Source organism: Oncorhynchus nerka, linkage group LG15 (assembly GCF_034236695.1).
Source record: "Oncorhynchus nerka isolate Pitt River linkage group LG15, Oner_Uvic_2.0, whole genome shotgun sequence".
Taxonomy (NCBI): domain Eukaryota; kingdom Metazoa; phylum Chordata; class Actinopteri; order Salmoniformes; family Salmonidae; genus Oncorhynchus; species Oncorhynchus nerka.
This window is the reverse complement of record NC_088410.1, coordinates 7134040-7158001: the sequence shown is the minus strand read 5'-3', so window position 1 is coordinate 7158001 and position 23962 is coordinate 7134040.

Here is a 23962-nt window from a genome sequence, read left to right as displayed (position 1 = left end):
CCAGTAAGACACACAAGACCCACTGACAAGTAAGACACACAGTAGTACCACCCACACACTCACTGACACTAGTAAGACACACACAGTAGTACCACCCACCACACTCACTGACACCAGTAAGACACACACAGTAGTACACCCACCACACTCACTGACACCAGTAAGACACACACAGTAGTACCACTCACCACACTCACTGACACCAGTAAGACACACACAGTAGTACACCCACCACCACACTCACTGACACTAGTAAGACACACAGTAGTACCACTCACCACACTCACTGACACCAGTAAGACACACAGTAGTACCACCCACCACACTCACTGACACCAGTAAGACCACACCACTCACTGACACCAGTAAGACACACAGTAGTACCACCCACCACACTCACTGACACCAGTAAGACACACACAGTAGTACCACCCACCACACTCACTGACACCAGTAAGACACACACAGTAGTACCACCCACCACACTCACTGACACCAGTAAGACACACAGTAGTACCACCCACCACACTCACTGACACCAGTAAGACACACACAGTAGTACCACCCACCACACTCACTGACACCAGTAAGACACACAGTAGTACCACCCACCACACTCAATGACACCAGTAAGACACACACAGTAGTACCACCCACCACACTCACTGACACCAGTAAGACACATACAGTAGTACCACCCACCACACTCACTGACACCAGTAAGACACACAGTAGTACCACCCACCACACTCACTGACACCAGTAAGACACACACAGTAGTACCACCTGACACCAGTAAGACACACAGTAGTACCACCCACCACACTCACTGACACCAGTAAGACACAGTAGTACCACCCACCACACCCACTGACACCAGTAAGACACACACAGTAAGACACCACAGTAGTACCACCACACTCACTGACACTAGTAAGACACACAGTAGTACCACCCACCACACTCACTGACACCAGTAAGACACACACAGTAGTACCACCACCACACTCACTGACACCAGTAAGACACACACAGTAGTACCACCCACCACACTCACTGACACCAGTAAGACACACACAGTAGTACCACCACCACACTCACTGACACTAGTAAGACACACACAGTAGTACCACCCACCACACTCACTGACACCAGTAAGACACACACAGTAGTACCACCCACCACACTCACTGACACAGTAAGACACACACAGTAGTACCACCCACCACACTCACTGACACTAGTAAGACACACACAGTAGTACCACCCACCACACTCACTGACACCAGTAAGACACACACAGTAGTACCACCACACTCACTGACACTAGTAAGACACACACAGTAGTACCACCCACCACACTCACTGACACCAGTAAGACACACAGTAGTACCACCCACCACACTCACTGACACTAGTAAGACACACACAGTAGTACCACCCACCACACTCACTGACACTAGTAAGACACACACAGTAGTACCACTCACCACACTCACTGACACCAGTAAGACACACACAGTAGTACCACCCACCACTCACTGACACTAGTAAGACACACAGTAGTACCACCACACTCACTGACAGTAAGACACACACAGTAGTACCACCACACTCACTGACACCAGTAAGACACACATTAGTACCACCCACCACACTCACTGACACTAGTAAGACACACAGTAGTACCACCACACTCACTGACACCAGTAAGACACACACAGTAGTACCACCCACCACACTCACTGACACCAGTAAGACACACACAGTAGTACCACTCACCACACTCACTGACACCAGTAAGACACACACAGTAGTACCACCCACCACACTCACTGACACCAGTAAGACACACACAGTACTACCACTCACCACACTCACTGACACCAGTAAGACACACACAGTAGTACCACCCACCACACTCACTGACACCAGTAACACACACAGTAGTACCACCACATTCACTGACACCAGTAAGACACACACAGTAGTACACTCACCACACTTACTGACACCAGTAAGACACACAGTAGTACCACCCACCACACTCACTGACACCAGTAAGACACACACAGTAGTACCACCCACCACACTCACTGACACTAGTAAGACACACAGTAGTACCACCACACTCACTGACACCAGTAAGACACACACAGTAGTACCACCCACCACACTCACTGACACTAGTAAGACACACAGTAGTACCACCACACTCACTGACACCAGTAAGACACACACAGTAGTACCACCCACCACACTCACTGACACTAGTAAGACACACACAGTAGTACCACCACACTCACTGACACCAGTAAGACACACACAGTAGTACCACCCACCACACTCACTGAAACCAGTAAGACACACACAGTAGTACCACCCACCAGACTCACTGACACTAGTAAGACACACACAGTAGTACCACCCACCACACTCACTGACACCAGTAAGACACACACAGTAGTACCACCCACCACACTCACTGACACCAGTAAGACACACACAGTAGTGCCACCCACCACACTCACTGACACCAGTAAGACACACAGTAGTACCACCCACCACACTCACTGACACCAGTAAGACACACACATTAGTACCACCCACCACACTCACTGACACCAGTAAGACACACAGTAGTACCACCCACCACACTCACTGACACCAGTAAGACACACACAGTAGTACCACTCACTGACACCAGTAAGACACACAGTAGTACCACCCACCACACTCACTGACACCAGTAAGACACACACAGTAGTACCACTCACTGACACCAGTAAGACACACAGTAGTACCACCCACCACACCCACTGACACCAGTAAGACACACACAGTAGTACCACTCACCACACTCACGGACACCAGTAAGACACACACAGTAGTACCACCACACTCACTGACACTAGTAAGACACACACAGTAGTACCACCCACCACACTCACTGACACCAGTAAGACACACACAGTAGTACCACCCACCACACCCACTGACACCAGTAAGACACACACAGTAGTACCACCCACCACACTCACTGACACCAGTAAGACACACACAGTAGTACCACCACACTCACTGACACTAGTAAGACACACACAGTAGTACCACCCACCACACTCACTGACACCAGTAAGACACACAGTAGTACCACCCACCACACTCACTGACACTAGTAAGACACACACAGTAGTACCACTCACCACACTCACTGACACTAGTAAGACACACACAGTAGTACCACCCACCACACTCACTGACACCAGTAAGACACACACAGTAGTACCACCACACTCACTGACACTAGTAAGACACACACAGTAGTACCACCCACCACACTCACTGACACCAGTAAGACACACAGTAGTACCACCCACCACACTCACTGACACCAGTAAGACACACACAGTAGTACCACCACCACACTCACTGACACCAGTAAGACACACACAGTAGTACCACCCACCACACTCACTGACACCAGTAAGACACACACAGTAGTACCACCCACCACACTCACTGACACTAGTAAGACACACAGTAGTACCACCACACTCACTGACACCAGTAAGACACACACAGTAGTACCACCACACTCACTGACACCAGTAAGACACACATTAGTACCACCCACCACACTCACTGACACTAGTAAGACACACAGTAGTACCACCCACCACACTCACTGACACCAGTAAGACACACACAGTAGTACCACCCACCACACTCACTGACACCAGTAAGACACACACAGTAGTACCACTCACCACACTCACTGACACCAGTAAGACACACACAGTAGTACCACCCACCACACTCACTGACACCAGTAAGACACACACAGTACTACCACTCACCACACTCACTGACACCAGTAAGACACACACAGTAGTACCACCCACCACACTCACTGACACCAGTAACACACACAGTAGTACCACCACATTCACTGACACCAGTAAGACACACACAGTAGTACACTCACCACACTTACTGACACCAGTAAGACACACAGTAGTACCACCCACCACACTCACTGACACCAGTAAGACACACACAGTAGTACCACCCACCACACTCACTGACACTAGTAAGACACACAGTAGTACCACACACTCACTGACACCAGTAAGACACACACAGTAGTACCACCCACCACACTCACTGACACTAGTAAGACACACAGTAGTACCACCACACTCACTGACACCAGTAAGACACACACAGTAGTACCACCCACCACACTCACTGACACTAGTAAGACACACACAGTAGTACCACCACACTCACTGACACCAGTAAGACACACACAGTAGTACCACCCACCACACTCACTGAAACCAGTAAGACACACACAGTAGTACCACCCACCAGACTCACTGACACTAGTAAGACACACACAGTAGTACCACCCACCACACTCACTGACACCAGTAAGACACACACAGTAGTACCACCCACCACACTCACTGACACCAGTAAGACACACACAGTAGTACCACCCACCACACTCACTGACACCAGTAAGACACACAGTAGTACCACCCACCACACTCACTGACACCAGTAAGACACACACAGTAGTACCACTCACTGACACCAGTAAGACACACAGTAGTACCACCCACCACACTCACTGACACCAGTAAGACACACAGTAGTACCACCCACCACACTCACTGACACTAGTAAGACACACACAGTAGTACCACCACACTCACTGACACCAGTAAGACACACACAGTAGTACCACCACACTCACTGACACCAGTAAGACACACACAGTAGTACCACCCACCACACTCACTGACACCAGTAAGACACACACAGTAGTACCACCCACCACACCCACTGACACCAGTAAGACACACACAGTAGTACCACTCACCACACTCACTGACACCAGTAAGACACACACAGTAGTACCACTCACCACACCCACTGACACCAGTAAGACACACACAGTAGTACCACTCACCACACTCACTGACACCAGTAAGACACACACAGTAGTACCACCCACCACACTCACTGACACCAGTAAGACACACACAGTAGTACCACCCACCACACTCACTGACACCAGTAAGACACACAGTAGTACCACCCACCACACTCACTGACACTAGTAAGACACACACAGTAGTACCACTCACCACACTCACTGACACTAGTAAGACACACACAGTAGTACCACCCACCACACTCACTGACACCAGTAAGACACACAGTAGTACCACCACACTCACTGACACTAGTAGACACACACAGTAGTACCACCACCACACTCACTGACACCAGTAAGACACACAGTAGTACCACCCACCACACTCACTGACACTAGTAAGACACACACAGTAGTACCACTCACCACACTCACTGACACTAGTAAGACACACACAGTAGTACCACCCACCACACTCACTGACACCAGTAAGACACACACAGTAGTACCACCCACCACACTCACTGACACTAGTAAGACACACAGTAGTACCACCACACTCACTGACACCAGTAAGACACACACAGTAGTACCACCACACTCACTGACACCAGTAAGACACACATTAGTACCACCCACCACACTCACTGACACTAGTAAGACACACAGTAGTACCACCACACTCACTGACACCAGTAAGACACACACAGTAGTACCACCCACCACACTCACTGACACCAGTAAGACACACACAGTAGTACCACTCACCACACTCACTGACACCAGTAAGACACACACAGTAGTACCACCCACCACACTCACTGACACCAGTAAGACACACACAGTACTACCACTCACCACACTCACTGACACCAGTAAGACACACACAGTAGTACCACCCACCACACTCACTGACACCAGTAACACACACAGTAGTACCACCACATTCACTGACACCAGTAAGACACACACAGTAGTACACTCACCACACTTACTGACACCAGTAAGACACACACAGTAGTACCACCCACCACTCACTGACACCAGTAAGACACACACAGTAGTACCACCCACCACACTCACTGACACAGTAAGACACACAGTAGTACCACCACACACTCACTGACACCAGTAAGACACACAGTAGTACCACCCACCACACTCACTGACACTAGTAAGACACACAGTAGTACCACCACCACACTCACTGACACCAGTAAGACACACACAGTAGTACCACCCACCACACTCACTGACACTAGTAAGACACACACAGTAGTACCACCACCACACTCACTGACACCAGTAAGACACACACAGTAGTACCACCCACCACACTCACTGACACCAGTAAGACACACACAGTAGTACCACCCACCACACTCACTGACACCAGTAAGACACACACAGTAGTACCACCCACCACACTCACTGACACCAGTAAGACACACACAGTAGTACCACCCACCACACTCACTGACACCAGTAAGACACACACAGTAGTGCCACCCACCACACTCACTGACACCAGTAAGACACACAGTAGTACCACCCACCACACTCACTGACACCAGTAAGACACACACAGTAGTACCACCCACCACACTCACTGACACCAGTAAGACACACAGTAGTACCACCCACCACACTCACTGACACCAGTAAGACACACACAGTAGTACCCACCACTGACACCAGTAAGACACACTGTACCACCCACCACACTCACTGACACCAGTAAGACACACAGTAGTACCACCCACCACACACTGACACTAGTAAGACACACACAGTAGTACCACCACACTCACTGACACCAGTAAGACACACACAGTAGTACCACCACCACACTCACTGACACCAGTAAGACACACACAGTAGTACCACCCACCACACTCACTGACACCAGTAAGACACACACAGTAGTACCACCCACCACACCCACTGACACCAGTAAGACACACACAGTAGTACCACTCACCACACTCACTGACACCAGTAAGACACACACAGTAGTACCACTCACCACACCCACTGACACCAGTAAGACACACACAGTAGTACCACTCACCACACTCACTGACACCAGTAAGACACACACAGTAGTACCACCCACCACACTCACTGACACCAGTAAGACACACACAGTAGTACCACTCACCACACCCACTGACACCAGTAAGACACACACAGTAGTACCACTCACCACACTCACTGACACCAGTAAGACACACACAGTAGTACCACCCACCACACTCACTGACACCAGTAAGACACACACAGTAGTACCACTCACCACACTCACTGACACCAGTAAGACACACACAGTAGTACCACCCACCACACCCACTGACACCAGCCTGCCACTCCAGGAACCTAAAGACTATCTTTAAGAGCCACTTAATAAATGGAAATAAGCGTGCGTGCGTGCCTGTGTGTGTGTGTGTGTGTGTGTGTGTGTGTGTGTGTGTCAGAGAAGGGGGATGTCAACATTGTAAATTAAAGAATTGTCTAAATGTATACTCCAGGAAGTGAACCCACAATCTTCAGATACACAGGTGGTACCTCTATACAATACAATACCTCTAGCCCTACAATACAATACCTTTAGCCCTACAATACAATACCTTTAGCCCTACAATACAATACCTTTAGCCCTACAATACAATACCTTTAGCCCTACAATACAATACAATACCTCTAGCCCTACAATACAATACAATACCTCTAGCCCTACAATACAATACCTCTAGCCCTACAATACAATACCTTTAGCCCTACAATACAATACAATACCTCTAGCCCTACAATACAATACAATACCTCTAGCCCTACAATACAATAAAATACCTCTAGCCCTACAATACAATACCTCTAGCCCTACAATACAATACCTTTAGCCCTACAATACAATACAATACCTCTAGCCCTACAATACAATACAATACCTCTAGCCCTACAATACAATACAATACCTCTAGCCCTACAATACAATACCTCTAGCCCTACAATACAATACCTCTAGCCCTACAATACAATACCTTTAGCCCTACAATACAATACCTCTAGCCCTACAATACAATACAATACCTCTAGCCCTACAATACAATACCTCTAGCCCTACAATACAATACAATACCTCTAGCCCTACAATACAATACAATACCTCTAGCCCTACAATACAATACCTCTAGCCCTACAATACAATACCTCTAGCCCTACAATACAATACCTTTAGCCCTACAATACAATACCTCTAGCCCTACAATACAATACAATACCTCTAGCCCTACAATACAATACCTCTAGCCCTACAATACAATACCTCTAGCCCTACAATACAATACCTCTAGCCCTACAATACAATACAATACCTCTAGCCCTACAATACAATACCTCTAGCCCTACAATACAATACCTCTAGCCCTACAATACAATACCTCTAGCCCTACAATACAATACCTCTAGCCCTACAATACAATACAATACCTCTAGCCCTACAATACAATACCTCTAGCCCTACAATACAATACCTCTAGCCCTACAATACAATACAATACCTCTAGCCCTACAATACAATACCTCTAGCCCTACAATACAATACCTTTAGCCCTACAATACAATACCTCTAGCCCTACAATACAATACAATACCTCTAGCCCTACAATACAATACCTCTAGCCCTACAATACAATACAATACCTCTAGCCCTACAATATAATACCTCTAGCCCTACAATACAATACCTCTAGCCCTACAATACCTCCAGCCCTACAATACAATACAATACCTCTAGCCCTACAATACAATACCTCTAGCCCTACAATACAATACCTTTAGCCCTACAATACAATACCTCTAGCCCTACAATACATTTAGCCCTACAATACAATACAATACCTATAGCCCTACAATACAATACCTTTAGCCCTTTAGGAATAACAGTAGTGTTCTGTGGGGAATAACAGTAGTGTTCTGTGGGGAATAACAGTAGTGTTCTGTGGGGAGTAACAGTAGTGTTCTGTGGGGAGTAACAGTAGTGTTCTGTGGGGAATAACAGTAATGTTCTGTGGGGAATGACATTAGTGTTCTGTGGGGAATACCAGTAGTGTTCTGTGGGGAATAACAGTAATGTTCTGTGGGGAATAACATTAGTGTTCTGTGGGGAATAACATTAGTGTTCTGTGGGGAGTAACAGTAGTGTTCTGTGGGGAGTAACAGTAGTGTTCTGTGGGGAATAACAGTAGTGTTCTGTCGGAAGTAACAGTAGTGTTCTGTGGGGAGTAACAGTAGTGTTCTGTGGGGAATGACAGTGTTCTGTGGGAAATGACAGTAGTGTTCTGTGGGGAATAACGGTAGTGTTCTGTGGGGAGTAACAGTAGTGTTCTGTGGGGAATGACAGTGTTCTGTGGGGAATAACAGTAGTGTTCTGTGGGGAGTAACAGTAGTGTTCTGTGGGGAGTAACAGTAGTGTTCTGTGGGGAATAACAGTAGTGTTCTGTGGGGAATAACAGTAATGTTCTGTGGGGAATAACATTAGTGTTCTGTGGGGAATAACAGTAGTGTTCTGTGGGGAGTAACAGTAGTGTTCTGTGGGGAATAACAGTAGTGTTCTGTGGGGAATGACAGTAGTGTTCTCGTTGATCTATATTTTAGCTCATTGTTAAGAATGAGAATTTAGCTCATGAGAGAATGAGTAAATAGCTAATGAAATCTCTGATGACAAGATTACATGAATCTGCCCCTAAACTAATTTATTGCCCTATGGGTGTTCTGTGTAGGAATGTACCTGTTTGGCCTTGCTGTGATACTGTAGGTACTGCACCTGTTGGACCTGGCTGTGATACTGTGGACTAGCACCTGTTCTGTACTGGGACTACTGACCTGTTGGACCTGGCTGTGATACTGTAGGACTACTGCACCTGTTGGACCTGGCTGTGAACTGTAGGACTACTGCACCTGTTGGACCTGGCTGTGATACTGTAGGACTACTGCACCTGTTGGACCTGGCTGTGATACTGTGGGACTACTAACACCTGTTGGACCTGGCTGTTCTAGGACTACTGCACCTGTTTGGACCTGGCTGTGATACAGGACTAGCACCTGTTGGACCTGGCTGTCATACTGCAGGACTACTGCACCTGTTGGACCTGCCTGTGATACTGTAGGACTACTGCACCTGTTTGGACCTGGCTGGGATACTGTAGGACTACTGCACCTGTTGGACCTGGCTGTGATACTGTAGGACTACTGCACCTGTTGGACCTGGCTGTCATACTGTAGGACTACTGCACCTGTTGGACCTGGTTGTGATACAGTAGTGTTCTGGTTGTGATACTGGGACTGCACCTGTTTGGACAGCTGTTCTGTAGGACTACTGCACCTGTTTGGACCTGGCTGTGATACTGTAGGACTACTGCACCTGTTGGACCTGTTGTGATACTGTATGACTACTGCACCTGTTTGGACCTGGCTGTGATACTGTGGGACTACTGGACCTGTTGGACCTGGCTGTGATAGTAGGACTACTCATTTGACCTGCTGTGATACTGAGTAATACACCTGTTAGTGTTCTGTAGGACTACTGGACCTGGCTGTGATACAGGTAGCACCTGTTCTGCTGTCATACTGTAGTACTACTGCACCTGTTGGATCTGGATGTGATACTGTAGGACTACTCTGTTGGACCTGGGTCAACTGTAGGACTACTGCACCTGTTGGACCTGGCTGTCATCTGACTACTGCACCTGTTGGAATGAACAGGACTACTGGACCTGTTCTGTGGGGAATGCACTGTTGGACCTGGCTGTGATACTGTAGGACTACTGGACCTGTTGGACCTGGCTGTGATACTGTAGGACTACTGCACCTGTTGGACCTGGCTGTGATACTGTAGTACTACTGCACCTGTTGGAACTGTAGGACTACTGCACCTGTTGGACCTGGCTGTCATACTGTGGGGACTACTGCACCTGTTGGACCTGGCTGTGATACTGTAGGACTACTGCACCTGTTGGACCTGGTTGACTGTAGGACTACTGCACCTGTTTGGACCTGGCTGTGATCTGTAGGACTACTGGACCTGTTGGACCTGGCACTGTAGGACTACTGCACCTGTTGGACCTGGCTAAGTACTACTACCTGTTGGACCTGGCTGTCATACTGTAGGACTACTGGACCTGGCTGTGATACTGCAGGACTACTGCACCTGTTGGACCTGGCTGTCATACTGTAGTACTACTGCACCTGTTGGATCTGGATGTAAATACTGTAGGACTACTGCACCTGTTGGACCTGGCTGTCATACTGTAGGACTACTGCACCTGTTGGACCTGGCTGTCATACTGTAGGACTACTGCACCTGTTGGACTACTGGACCTGTTGGACCTGGCTGTGATACTGTAGGACTACTGCACCTGTTGGACCTGGCTGTGATACTGTAGGACTACTGCACCTGTTGGACCCGGCTGTGATACTAGGACTACCACCTGTTGGACCTGGCTGTGATACTGTAGGACTACTGGACCTGTTGGACCTGGCTGTGATACTGTAGGACTACTGGACCTGTTGGACCTGGCTGTGATACTGTAGGACTACTGCACCTGTTGGACCTGGCTGTGATACTGTAGGACTACTGCACCTGTTGGACCTGGTTGTGATACTGTGGGACTACTGCACCTGTTGGACCTGGCTGTGATACTGTAGGACTACTGCACCTGTTGGACCTGGCTGTGATACTGTAGACTACTGCACCTGTTGGACCTGGCTGTGATACTGTAGGACAACTGCACCTGTTGGACCTGGCTGTGATACTGTAGGACTACTGCACCTGTTGGACCTGGCTGTGATACTGTAGGACTACTGCACCTGTTTGGACCTGGCTGTGATACTGTAGGACTACTGCACCTGTTGGACCTGGCTGTGATACTGTAGGACTACTGCACCTGTTTGGACCTGGCTTTGATACTGTAGGACTACTGCACCTGTTGGACCTGGCTGTCATACTGTAGGACTACTGCACCTGTTTGGCCTGGCTGTGATACTGTAGGACTACTGCACCTGTTTGGACCTGGCTGTGATACTGTAGGACTACTGCACCTGTTGGACCTGGCTGTGATACTGTAGGACTACTGCACCTGTTGGACCTGGCTGTGATACTGTAAGACTACTGCACCTGTTGGACCTGGCTGTGATACTGTAGGACTACTGCACCTGTTGGACCTGGCTGTGATACTGTAGAACTACTGCACCTGTTTGGCCTGGCTGTGATACTGTAGGACTACTGCACCTGTCGGACCTGGCTGTGATACTGTAGGACTACTGCACCTGTTGGACCTGGCTGTGATACTGTAGGACTACTGCACCTGTTTAGCCTGGCTGTGATACTGTAGGACTACTGCACCTGTTGGACCTGGCTGTGATACTGTAGGACTACTGCACCTGTTGGACCTGGCTGTGATACTGTAGGACTACTGCACCTGTTGGACCTGGCTGTGATACTGTAGGACTACTGCACCTGTTTGGACTTGGCTGTGATACTGTAGGACTACTGCACCTGTTGGACCTGGCTGTGATACTGTAGGACTACTGCACCTGTTTGGACCTGGCTGTGATACTGTAGGACTACTGCACCTGTTGGACCTGGCTGTCATACTGTAGGACTACTGCACCTGTTGGACCTGGCTGTCATACTGTAGGACTACTGCACCTGTTGGACTACTGGACCTGTTGGACCTGGCTGTGATACTGTAGGACTACTGCACCTGTTGGACCTGGCTGTGATACTGTAGGACTACTGCACCTGTTGGACCCGGCTGTGATACTGTAGGACTACTACACCTGTTGGACCTGGCTGTGATACTGTAGGACTACTGGACCTGTTGGACCTGGCTGTGATACTGTAGGACTACTGGACCTGTTGGACCTGGCTGTGATACTGTAGGACTACTGCACCTGTTGGACCTGGCTGTGATACTGTAGGACTACTGCACCTGTTGGACCTGGTTGTGATACTGTAGGACTACTGCACCTGTTGGACCTGGCTGTGATACTGTAGGACTACTGCACCTGTTGGACCTGGCTGTGATACTGTAGTACTACTGCACCTGTTGGACCTGGCTGTGATACTGTAGGACAACTGCACCTGTTGGACCTGGCTGTGATACTGTAGGACTACTGCACCTGTTGGACCTGGCTGTGATACTGTAGGACTACTGCACCTGTTTGGACCTGGCTGTGATACTGTAGGACTACTGCACCTGTTGGACCTGGCTGTGATACTGTAGGACTACTGCACCTGTTTGGACCTGGCTTTGATACTGTAGGACTACTGCACCTGTTGGACCTGGCTGTCATACTGTAGGACTACTGCACCTGTTTGGCCTGGCTGTGATACTGTAGGACTACTGCACCTGTTTGGACCTGGCTGTGATACTGTAGGACTACTGCACCTGTTGGACCTGGCTGTGATACTGTAGGACTACTGCACCTGTTGGACCTGGCTGTGATACTGTAAGACTACTGCACCTGTTGGACCTGGCTGTGATACTGTAGGACTACTGCACCTGTTGGACCTGGCTGTGATACTGTAGAACTACTGCACCTGTTTGGCCTGGCTGTGATACTGTAGGACTACTGCACCTGTCGGACCTGGCTGTGATACTGTAGGACTACTGCACCTGTTGGACCTGGCTGTGATACTGTAGGACTACTGCACCTGTTTGGCCTGGCTGTGATACTGTAGGACTACTGCACCTGTTGGACCTGGCTGTGATACTGTAGGACTACTGCACCTGTTGGACCTGGCTGTGATACTGTAGGACTACTGCACCTGTTGGACCTGGCTGTGATACTGTAGGACTACTGCACCTGTTTGGACTTGGCTGTGATACTGTAGGACTACTGCACCTGTTGGACCTGGCTGTGATACTGTAGGACTACTGCACCTGTTTGGACCTGGCTGTGATACTGTAGGACTACTGCACCTGTTGGACCTGGCTGTCATACTGTAGGACTACTGCACCTGTTGGACCTGGCTGTCATACTGTAGGACTACTGCACCTGTTTGGCCTGGCTGTGATACTGTAGGACTACTGCACCTGTTTGGACCTGGCTGTGATACTGTAGGACTACTGCACCTGTTGGACCTGGCTGTGATACTGTCAGGACTACTGCACCTGTTGGACCTGGCTGTGATACTCAGGACTACTGCACCTGTTGGACCTGGCTGTGATACTGTAGGACTACTGCACCTGTTGGACCTGGCTGTGATACTGTAGAACTACTGCACCTGTTTGGCCTGGCTGTGATACTGTAGGACTACTGCACCTGTTGGACCTGGCTGTGATACTGTAGGACTACTGCACCTGTTGGACCTGGCTGTGATACTGTAGAACTACTGCACCTGTTTGGCCTGGCTGTGATACTGTAGGACTACTGCACCTGTTGGACCTGGCTGTGATACTGTAGGACTACTGCACCTGTTGGACCTGGCTGTGATACTGTAGGACTACTGCACCTGTTGGACCTGGCTGTGATACTGTAGGACTACTGCACCTGTTTGGCCTGGCTGTGATACTGTAGGACTACTGCACCTGTTGGACCTGGCTGTGATACTGTAGGACTACTGCACCTGTTTGGCCTGGCTGTGATACTGTAGGACTACTGCACCTGTTGGACCTGGCTGTGATACTGTAGGACTACTGCACCTGTTGGACCTGGCTGTGATACTGTAGAACTACTGCACCTGTTGGGCCTGGCTGTGATACTGCAGGTCTACTGCACCTGTTGGACCTGGCTGTCATACTGTAGACCTACTTATGTTACTTTACTGGGTGAATTCAGGAAGCATTCCAAGGTCCTCCTGTGTTTGTGTTTACCATGGCAACCAGAAATGTAAATAAAACGAGATGATTGCCCGAATGATAATCAGCCTCTGTGTCTGAGGATCTATTCCCCCTAAATGTAATGTTCAGGTCAACCCAGGTCCATCTTTTCAAATAAACACAATTTATTTAAATCTAGTTCCGTTTTCACCTTTTATTGCCTGTTAAATAACCAACAACCATAGATAACGAAAAGGAGAATAAGGTGAGGAATCATTCCATGTCAACTAGGCGCATCTTTCTTTTAAAGAAACACCATTTATTTCAATCTCTAGTTGAGTAAAATAAGTAGTTTTGTTCCCGGTCACAAGATAATCCAGAAAAATTGCAATAGACAGCGCCACACTCAGGCAGAAAACGGAATGTTCTATTCTAAACCAGGCTCATCTCTTTTCAAAAATAAAACACCATTTATTTAACTTGTGTTCCTGTGAGCACAAGAAAATCCTATCAATTCGGGTAAAGATCGCCACAGTCAAGGCAGAACATTGTAAATGTTCTGTCAGTCAGAACAATTGGTTTCCCCTGGCTGTTATATTGGTTTCCCCTGGCTGCTAACCTATAACCGGTCCAGATTGTCAGAACAATTGGTTTCCCCTGGCTGTTATATTGGTTTCCCCTGGCTGCTAACCTATAACCGGTCCAGATTGACACCCAGAAAATATTATATATAACTCATTACCGCAATGACCCTTCAGTGCACGTCTGTGGTGCGCCCGTTCTCCGACGAGAGAGCCGCGACCTTTCAGCAGCAATGTATAAAACAATGACATAACACAGACCACCTGGACTAGCCAACTCAAAACACAACGTGTAGCAGTTCTCTAACTGAGCATTTAATGTCAGTCAGAACAATTTGGTTTCCCCCTGGCTGTTATATGGCTGCTAGTAAATGAATAGTGTAGCAGTTCTCTAACTGAGCATTTAATGTCAGTCAGAACAATTTGGTTTCCCCCTGGCTGTTATATGGCTGCTAGTAAATGAATAGTGTAGCAGTTCTCTAACTGAGCATTTAATGTCAGTCAGAACAATTCGGTTTCCCCTGGCTGTTATATGGCTGCTAGTAAATGAATAGAAGACATTCAACTGCTTTAAACCTGTCTCCAATTTAATCGCATAGTTTACACTGATCCCACCGCGGACCTTTGACAAATAAATATCCGTCTGAAAAATGCGTCCAATGGTCTGTTTTGTCAACGAGTTTAAAGTATTCCAAGCACTGGTCATCTGGGGGCCAGAGCAGCGAACAGTTTTGACTGGGCTGAGCGGGAACTGTACTTCCTCAGTGGTAGGGAGGCGAGCAGGCCAGAGGTGGATGAACGCAGTGCCCTTGTTTGGGTGTAGGGCCTGATCAGAGCCTGGAGGTACTGAGGTGCCGTTCCCCTCACAGCTCCGTAGGCAAGCACCATGGTCTTGTAGCGGATGCGAGCTTCAACTGGAAGCCAGTGGAGGGAGCGGAGGAGCGGGGTGACGTGAGAGAACTTGGGAAGGTTGAACACCAGACGGGCTGCGGCGTTCTGGATGAGTTGTAGGGGTTTAATGGCACAGGCAGGGAGCCCAGCCAACAGCGAGTTGCAGTAATCCAGACGGGAGATGACAAGTGCCTGGATTAGGACCTGCGCCGCTTCCTGTGTGAGGCAGGGTCGTACTCTGCGGATGTTGTAGAGCATGAACCTACAGGAACGGGCCACCGCCTTGATGTTAGTTGAGAACGACAGGGTGTTGTCCAGGATCACGCCAAGGTTCTTAGCGCTCTGGGAGGAGGACACAATGGAGTTGTCAACCGTGATGGCGAGATCATGGAACGGGCAGTCCTTCCCCGGGAGGAAGAGCAGCTCCGTCTTGCCGAGGTTCAGCTTGAGGTGGTGATCCGTCATCCACACGGATATGTCTGCCAGACATGCAGAGATGCGATTCGCCACCTGGTCATCAGAAGGGGGAAAGGAGAAGATTAATTGTGTGTCGTCTGCATAGCAATGATGGGAGAGACCATGTGAGGTTATGACAGAGCCAAGTGACTTGGTGTATAGCGAGAATAGGAGAGGGCCTAGAACAGAGCCCTGGGGGACACCAGTGGTGAGAGCACGTGGTGTGGAGACGGATTCTCGCCACGCCACCTGGTAGGAGCGACCTGTCAGGTAGGACGCAATCCAAGCGTGGGCCGCGCCGGAGATGCCCAACTCGGAGAGGGTGGAGAGGAGGATCTGATGGTTCACAGTATCGAAGGCAGCCGATAGGTCTAGAAGGATGAGAGCAGAGGAGAGAGAGTTAGCTTTAGCAGTGCGGAGCGCCTCCGTGATACAGAGAAGAGCAGTCTCAGTTGAATGACTAGTCTTGAAACCTGACTGATTTGGATCAAGAAGGTCATTCTGAGAGAGATAGCGGGAGAGCTGGCCAAGGACGGCACGTTCAAGAGTTTTGGAGAGAAAAGAAAGAAGGGATACTGGTCTGTAGTTGTTGACATCGGAGGGATCGAGTGTAGGTTTTTTCAGAAGGGGTGCAACTCTCGCTCTCTTGAAGACGGAAGGGACGTAGCCAGCGGTCAGGGATGAGTTGATGAGCGAGGTGAGGTAAGGGAGGAGGTCTCCGGAAATGGTCTGGAGAAGAGAGGAGGGGATAGGGTCAAGCGGGCAGGTTGTAGGGCGGCCGGCCGTCACAAGACGCGAGATTTCATCTGGAGAGAGAGGGGAGAAAGAGGTCAGAGCACAGGGTAGGGCAGTGTGAGCAGAACCAGCGGTGTCGTTTGACTTAGCAAACGAGGATCGGATGTCGTCGACCTTCTTTTCAAAATGGTTGACGAAGTCATCTGCAGAGAGGGAGGAGGGGGGGGGGGAGGAGGATTCAGGAGGGAGGAGAAGGTTGCAAAGAGCTTCCTAGGGTTAGAGGCAGATGCTTGGAATTTAGAGTGGTAGAAAGTGGCTTTAGCAGCAGAGAGAGAAGAGGAAAATGTAGAGAGGAGGGAGTGAAAGGATGTCAGGTCCGCAGGGGAGGCGAGTTTTCCTCCATTTCCGCTCGGCTGCCCGGAGCCCTGTTCTGTGAGCTCGCAATGAGTCGTCGAGCCACGGAGCGGGAGGGGAGGACCGAGCCGGCCTGGAGGATAGGGGACATAGAGAGTCAAAGGATGCAGAAAGGGAGGAGAGGAGGGTTGAGGAGGCAGAATCAGGAGATAGGTTGGAGAAGGTTTGAGCAGAGGGAAGAGATGATAGGATGGAAGAGGAGAGAGTAGCGGGGGAGAGAGAGCGAAGATTGGGACGGCGCGATACCATCCGAGTAGGGGCAGTGTGGGAAGTGTTGGATGAGAGCGAGAGGGAAAAGGATACAAGGTAGTGGTCGGAGACTTGGAGGAGTTGCAACGAGGTTAGTGGAAGAACAGCATCTAGTAAAGATGAGGTCGAGCGTATTTCCTGCCTTGTGAGTAGGGGGGAAGGTGAGAGGGTGAGGTCAAAAGAGGAGAGGAGTGGAAAGAAGGAGGCAGAGAGGAATGAGTCAAAGGTAGGCGTGGGGAGGTTAAAGTCGCCCAGAACTGTGAGAGGTGAGCCGTCCTCAGGAAAGGAGCTTATCAAGGCATCAAGCTCATTGATGAACTCTCCGAGGGAACCTGGAGGGCGATAAATGATAAGGATGTTAAGCTTGAAAGGGCTGGTAACTGTGACAGCATGGAATTCAAAGGAGGCGATAGACAGATGGGTAAGGGGAGAAAGAGAGAATGACCACTTGGGAGAGATGAGGATCCCGGTGCCACCACCCCGCTGACCAGAAGCTCTCGGGGTGTGCGAGAACACGTGGGCAGACGAAAGAGAGCAGTAGGAGTAGCAGTGTTGTCTGTGGTGATCCATGTTTCCGTCAGTGCCAAGAAGTCGAGGGACTGGAGGGAGACATAGGCGGAGATGAACTCTGCCTTGTTGGCCGCAGATCGGCAGTTCCAGAGGCTACCGGAGACCTGGAACTCCACGTGGGTCGTGCGCGCTGGGACCACCAGATTAGGGTGGCCGCGGCCACGCGGTGTGGAGCGTTTGTATGGTCTGTGCAGAGAGGAGAGAACAGGGATAGACAGACACATAGTTGACAGGCTACACAAGAGGCTACGCTAATGCAAAGGAGATTGGAATGACAAGTGGACTACACGTCACGAGTGTTCAGAGAGTTAAGCTTACGTAGCAAGAATCTTATTGACTAAAATGATTAAAATGATACAGTACTGCTGAAGTAGGCTAGCTGGCAGAGGCTGCGTTGTTGACTAAGTAGGCTAGTTGGCATTGGCTGCGTTGTTGACACTACACTAATCAAGTCGTTCCGTTGAGTGTAATAGTTTCTACTGTGCTGCTATTCGGGGCTAGCTGGCTAGCTAGCAGTGTTGATTACGTTACGTTGCGTTAAAAGAACGACAATAGCTGGCTAGCTAACCTAGGAAATCGCTCTAGACTACACAATTATCTTTGATACAAAGACGGCTATGTAGCTAGCTATGTAGCTAGCTACGATCAAACAAATCAAGCCGTTGTACTGTAATGAAATGAAATGAAAAATGTGATACTACCTGTGGAGCGAAGCGAAATGCGACCGGATTGTTGAGTGCAGAAGTTCTGTTCGGTAGACGTTGGCTAGCTGTTGGCTAGCTAGCAGAGTCTCCTATGTTAAGGACGACATAAAACTACACACTCTAAACTACACAATTATCTTGGGTACGAAGACAGCAAAGACAACTATGTAGCTAGCTAACACTACACTAATCAAGTCGTTCAGTTGAGTGTAATAGTTGTGCTGCTAATCGGTAGACGGTGGACTAGCTAACGGTGGACGTTAGCTAGCTGGCTAGCTGCAGGGCAGTGTAGACTGCGTTAGGACGACGAAATACGATAATTACGCAATTATCTATGATACAAAGACGGCTGTGTAGCTAGCTAAGAAGAAATTGCTAAGATTAGACAAAGTATAATGGCCAGTATAATGTTTCACGAGCCTGGCGGTAGCATGCATCACCTCCAACGTGACTGGAGTGTATGCGGGTAAGCATCTCTGGACGTAGTGATTTGGGAATAATGACCTTCTGACCTCTGAACAAGACGCCATTTTGCACTCATCGCGAAAGGTCCAGTATTCTCTCACTGTGAAAGGTGTCTCCTCTTTCAGGTATGGCCAACCTGCGAGAGCCATGGACTTCAATGACTGTAGGCGTTCGTCCTTGTCAGTGTGTTGCCTTATCTGGGCTAGGCGGTGATCTGTGACGTTTAAGTAGTCTGCCTGATTGATCTGTTGAACATCTTGTTGTTCCTGCTGTAGCGAACATATGGCCTACCGCTGATAGACAGTGCCTCTGCCTGTACATTGTGTTGTTGCCCTGCTCAGTGTGTCGCTGATGTACATCTCTGGTCCTGGCTTGTAAATGACATTCAGGCTGTAGTTTTGCAGAGTCAGGAGCATGCTTTGAAGCCTCTTGGGCGCGTTGAGGAGAGGTTTACTGAATATGGCAATGACTGGTTTGTGGTCAGTTTCAGCGATGACCAGGTCTCGCCCATATAAGTAGTGATGGAATCGCTGGCAGGAGAAGACGATGCTGAGGCACTCTTTCTCAATTTGTGCATAGTTTTGTTCGGTGGGGGTGAGCGCTCTCGAGGCAAACACAACGGGCTGGCCTTCCTGCATAAGGCAGCATCCAAGTCCCCTTTGGCTGGAGTCGCTCTGGATTGTGACAGGCTTCATGACGTCGTAGATGCCATGGCACTGGCTACCCACACTGGCATGGATGAAGCCAGAGATTTAATCTCCTGCACTGCGGCCTCGTGCTTTGGTAGCCAGTGCCATGGTGTGTCTTTGTCCAGCAACCGGCGCAGAGACTCACAGACTGCTGATAGGTGTGGCATGAACTTTGCAAGATAGTTTGCAAAGCCGATGAGACGCTGTACTCCTTTTGCATCAGACGGGTTTGGCATGTCGAGGATCGCTCTGACCTTGTCTGGGTACGGCTTCAGGCCTTTTGCCGAGAGAATGTGGCCATGGAAGTGGATGTCTTTCACCTTGAACTGCAGCTTCTTCAGGCCAAGACGAAGCTTAACTGATCGGCAGCGCTCCATCAGTGCCAGGAGCTTCACATCGTGGTCGCGTACTGCTTCTTCGTCTGTGTCACCACAGCCTACGATCAGGACATCATCTGCGATGGGTTCAATGCCCTTGAGCCCAGCCAGTAACTCGTGCTGCTTACGTTGGTATATCTCAGGCGCCACCGAGACACCAAACGGGAGCTTGAGCCAGCGTTTCCGACCCCAGGGGGTCCAGAAGGTAGTCATGAGGCTGCTTTCTTCATCCAGCTTGCATTGAAGGAATGCATCTTGGGCATCCACCAAGGTGAAAATCCTGGCCTTGGGAAGCTTATAGAGGACATCCTCTAGTGTCGGCATGATGTAGTGGGATCGTTTCAGTGCTTGGTTCAGATGCTTTGGGTCGATGCAGACCCTCAGCTTCTCTGTTTTTTTTCACCATGACCATATTGCTGATCCAGTCAGTTGGTTCAGTCACAGATGTCATGTGGCCACCGGCCTCATACTTGTCCAGCTGGGCCTTCACAGCCACTTTCATTGCGAGGAGCACACTGGACTGGAGTGATGCTCTCATCCACTTCAAAGTGTACCTCCCCACTGATCCAACGGGCATGTTGAATACATCGTCCAATCTGCTAAGTAGTTGTTCTTTGGACAGGGGTCCATGCTAGACATGATCCACAATGTGCAGGTCATTTGGTACAGTGAACTGCATCAGTCCCAGGCGTTCGCATGTAGAGCCCGAGAGGAGAGGATGTTGACTGGTTTTTACAATCTCAAACTCCAGCTTGTGTTTGCGTCCCCGAATAACACATTCGGTCTCAAAGGTGCCCATAGAGCTCATTAGCTCTCCTGAGTAGAGCTTTAGTCTAGTATTGCTGGGCAATAGATGTGTGTCAGGTGCCAGATTGATTTTGTCTTTGTAGCTCATTACGTTGCATGTAGCACCAGAATCCAGTTGACATTGTTGTTGCTTGTTGTGTAATCGTAGTGTCACAAACCATTTCTTCCCTCTTGAGTGTACAGCCCCAATGTATTCATGAATGTATATGTCACTTTCACCTTTCAGCTCTGAACATTGAATGACATCATCAACACAGTGAATCTTGCTCTCACTCACCCTTATTTTGCTTTTGAGACACACTTTTGCAAAATGATTATTAGTTCCACAAGCTCTGCATGGTTTTCCGTAGGCAGGGCAGTGCTCTTTGCCACGTGTGTGTGTATTCCCACAGTATTTACGGGGCTCTCTGTGTTCACCGTTCGTGGTGAATTGCTCTGCCTCGATTGGTTTAGTCTGAATGTCTGCCTAGCAACAGCATGAACGGTATCAACGTCGGAGCGTGGGGTTTCGATTTCCATTGCTCTCATTCTCATGTCAGTGACTTCAGCAGTGCGGCACATTTCGATGGCAGTTACTAATGTTAAGTCTCTCTCTCTCAGTAGACGCCGGCGTGTATCCTCATTTGCAATTCCCAGCACTATTTTGTCACAAATCAATTCATCTTTCAATCCCCGTATTCACAAGTGGCGGATTTCTCTCTCAAACGGGTTACAAAGTTGTGTACTGACTCACCCTCTTCCTGTTTACAGCTTCCGAAAACGAACCGCTCATAAATTACGTTTCTGGCGGGTTTGAAGTAATTCTCCAATGCATCCAATATAGCCTTTGCATCACACTGTTGACGTGCTGTGAGGGTGAGATTGTGCCGGTAGATATGCCTGCATTCGCTGCCCATTAAACTCCTCAGAGTTGCCGCTTGTACCTCGTTGGGTTTCTCATGTAGACCGGTCGCCAGCGCATAGTCCTCGAATTCATCCCTGAAGTTGTCCCAATTAGTATTCCAGTCCCCTGTGAGAACCATGGGATTTGGTGGCGGAATGTTCGCTGCCATAGCAATGGAATATGAGATGTCTTTGCCTTCAGTCATCGACGTAGGTAGTGATGCTAGTGATGGCAGCTAACAACGAGTTCATCAGTGTTGTGAGTAGGAAACTTTGTGTGTTCGCATATGGAACGTAACTGCGCCTATACTGTACTTAGCTACAAAAATAACAAACGTGTGTTTTCCGAGCCACTTCTGATACCACGTTTCAGTATGATATGTTAGATAAAGGAATAACGACAGACACCAATGTCAGGTTCAATAGCCTTGTTTGTGCATTGTATGAAAGGCTACAACTGGAGTCCGGGGAACAGTCCTGCAAGTCGATTACCTAACAATAGCCCAATTGACAACAAAAACTTGCTGTGCATAGACCTCACCTGAAACATGTATATTTGAGACTTATATACAGTTGAAGTCGGAAGGATACATACACCTTAGCCAAATACATTTAAACTCAGTTTTTCATTATTCCTGACAATTAATCCTAGTAAACATGTTTTATGTCTGTTAGGATCACCACTTTATTTTAAGAATGTGAAATGTCAGAATATAATAGTAGAGGGAATTATTTATTTCAGCTTGTATTTCTTTCATCACATTCCAAGCGGGTCAGAAGTTTACATACACTCAATTAGTATTAGGTAGCATTGCCTTTAAATTGATTAACTTGCGTCAAACATTTCGGGTAGCGTTCCACAAGCTTCCCAAAATAAGTTGGGTGAATTTTGGCCGATTCCTCCTGACAGAGCTGGTGTAACTGAGTCAGGTTTGTAGGCCTCCTTACTTTCACATGCTTTTTCAGATCTGCCCACACATTTTCTATGGGATTGAGGTCAGGGCTTTGTGATGGCCACTCCAATACCTTGACTTTGTTGTCCATTTTGTCACAACTTTGGAAGTATGCTTGGGGTCATTGTCCATTTGGAAGACCCATTTGCGACCAAGCTTTAACTTCAATATGTCCACATAATTTTCCTGCCTCATGACACCATCTATTTTGTAAAGTGCACCAGTCCCTCCTGCAGCAAAGCACCCCCACAACATGATGCTGCCACCCCTGTGCTTCACGGTTGGGATGGTGTTCTTTGGCTTGCAAGCCTCCCCCTTTTTCCGCCAAACATAACGATGGTCATTATGGCCAAACAGTTCTATTTTCGTTTCATCAGACCTGAGGACATTTCTCCAAAAAGTACAATCTTTGTCCCC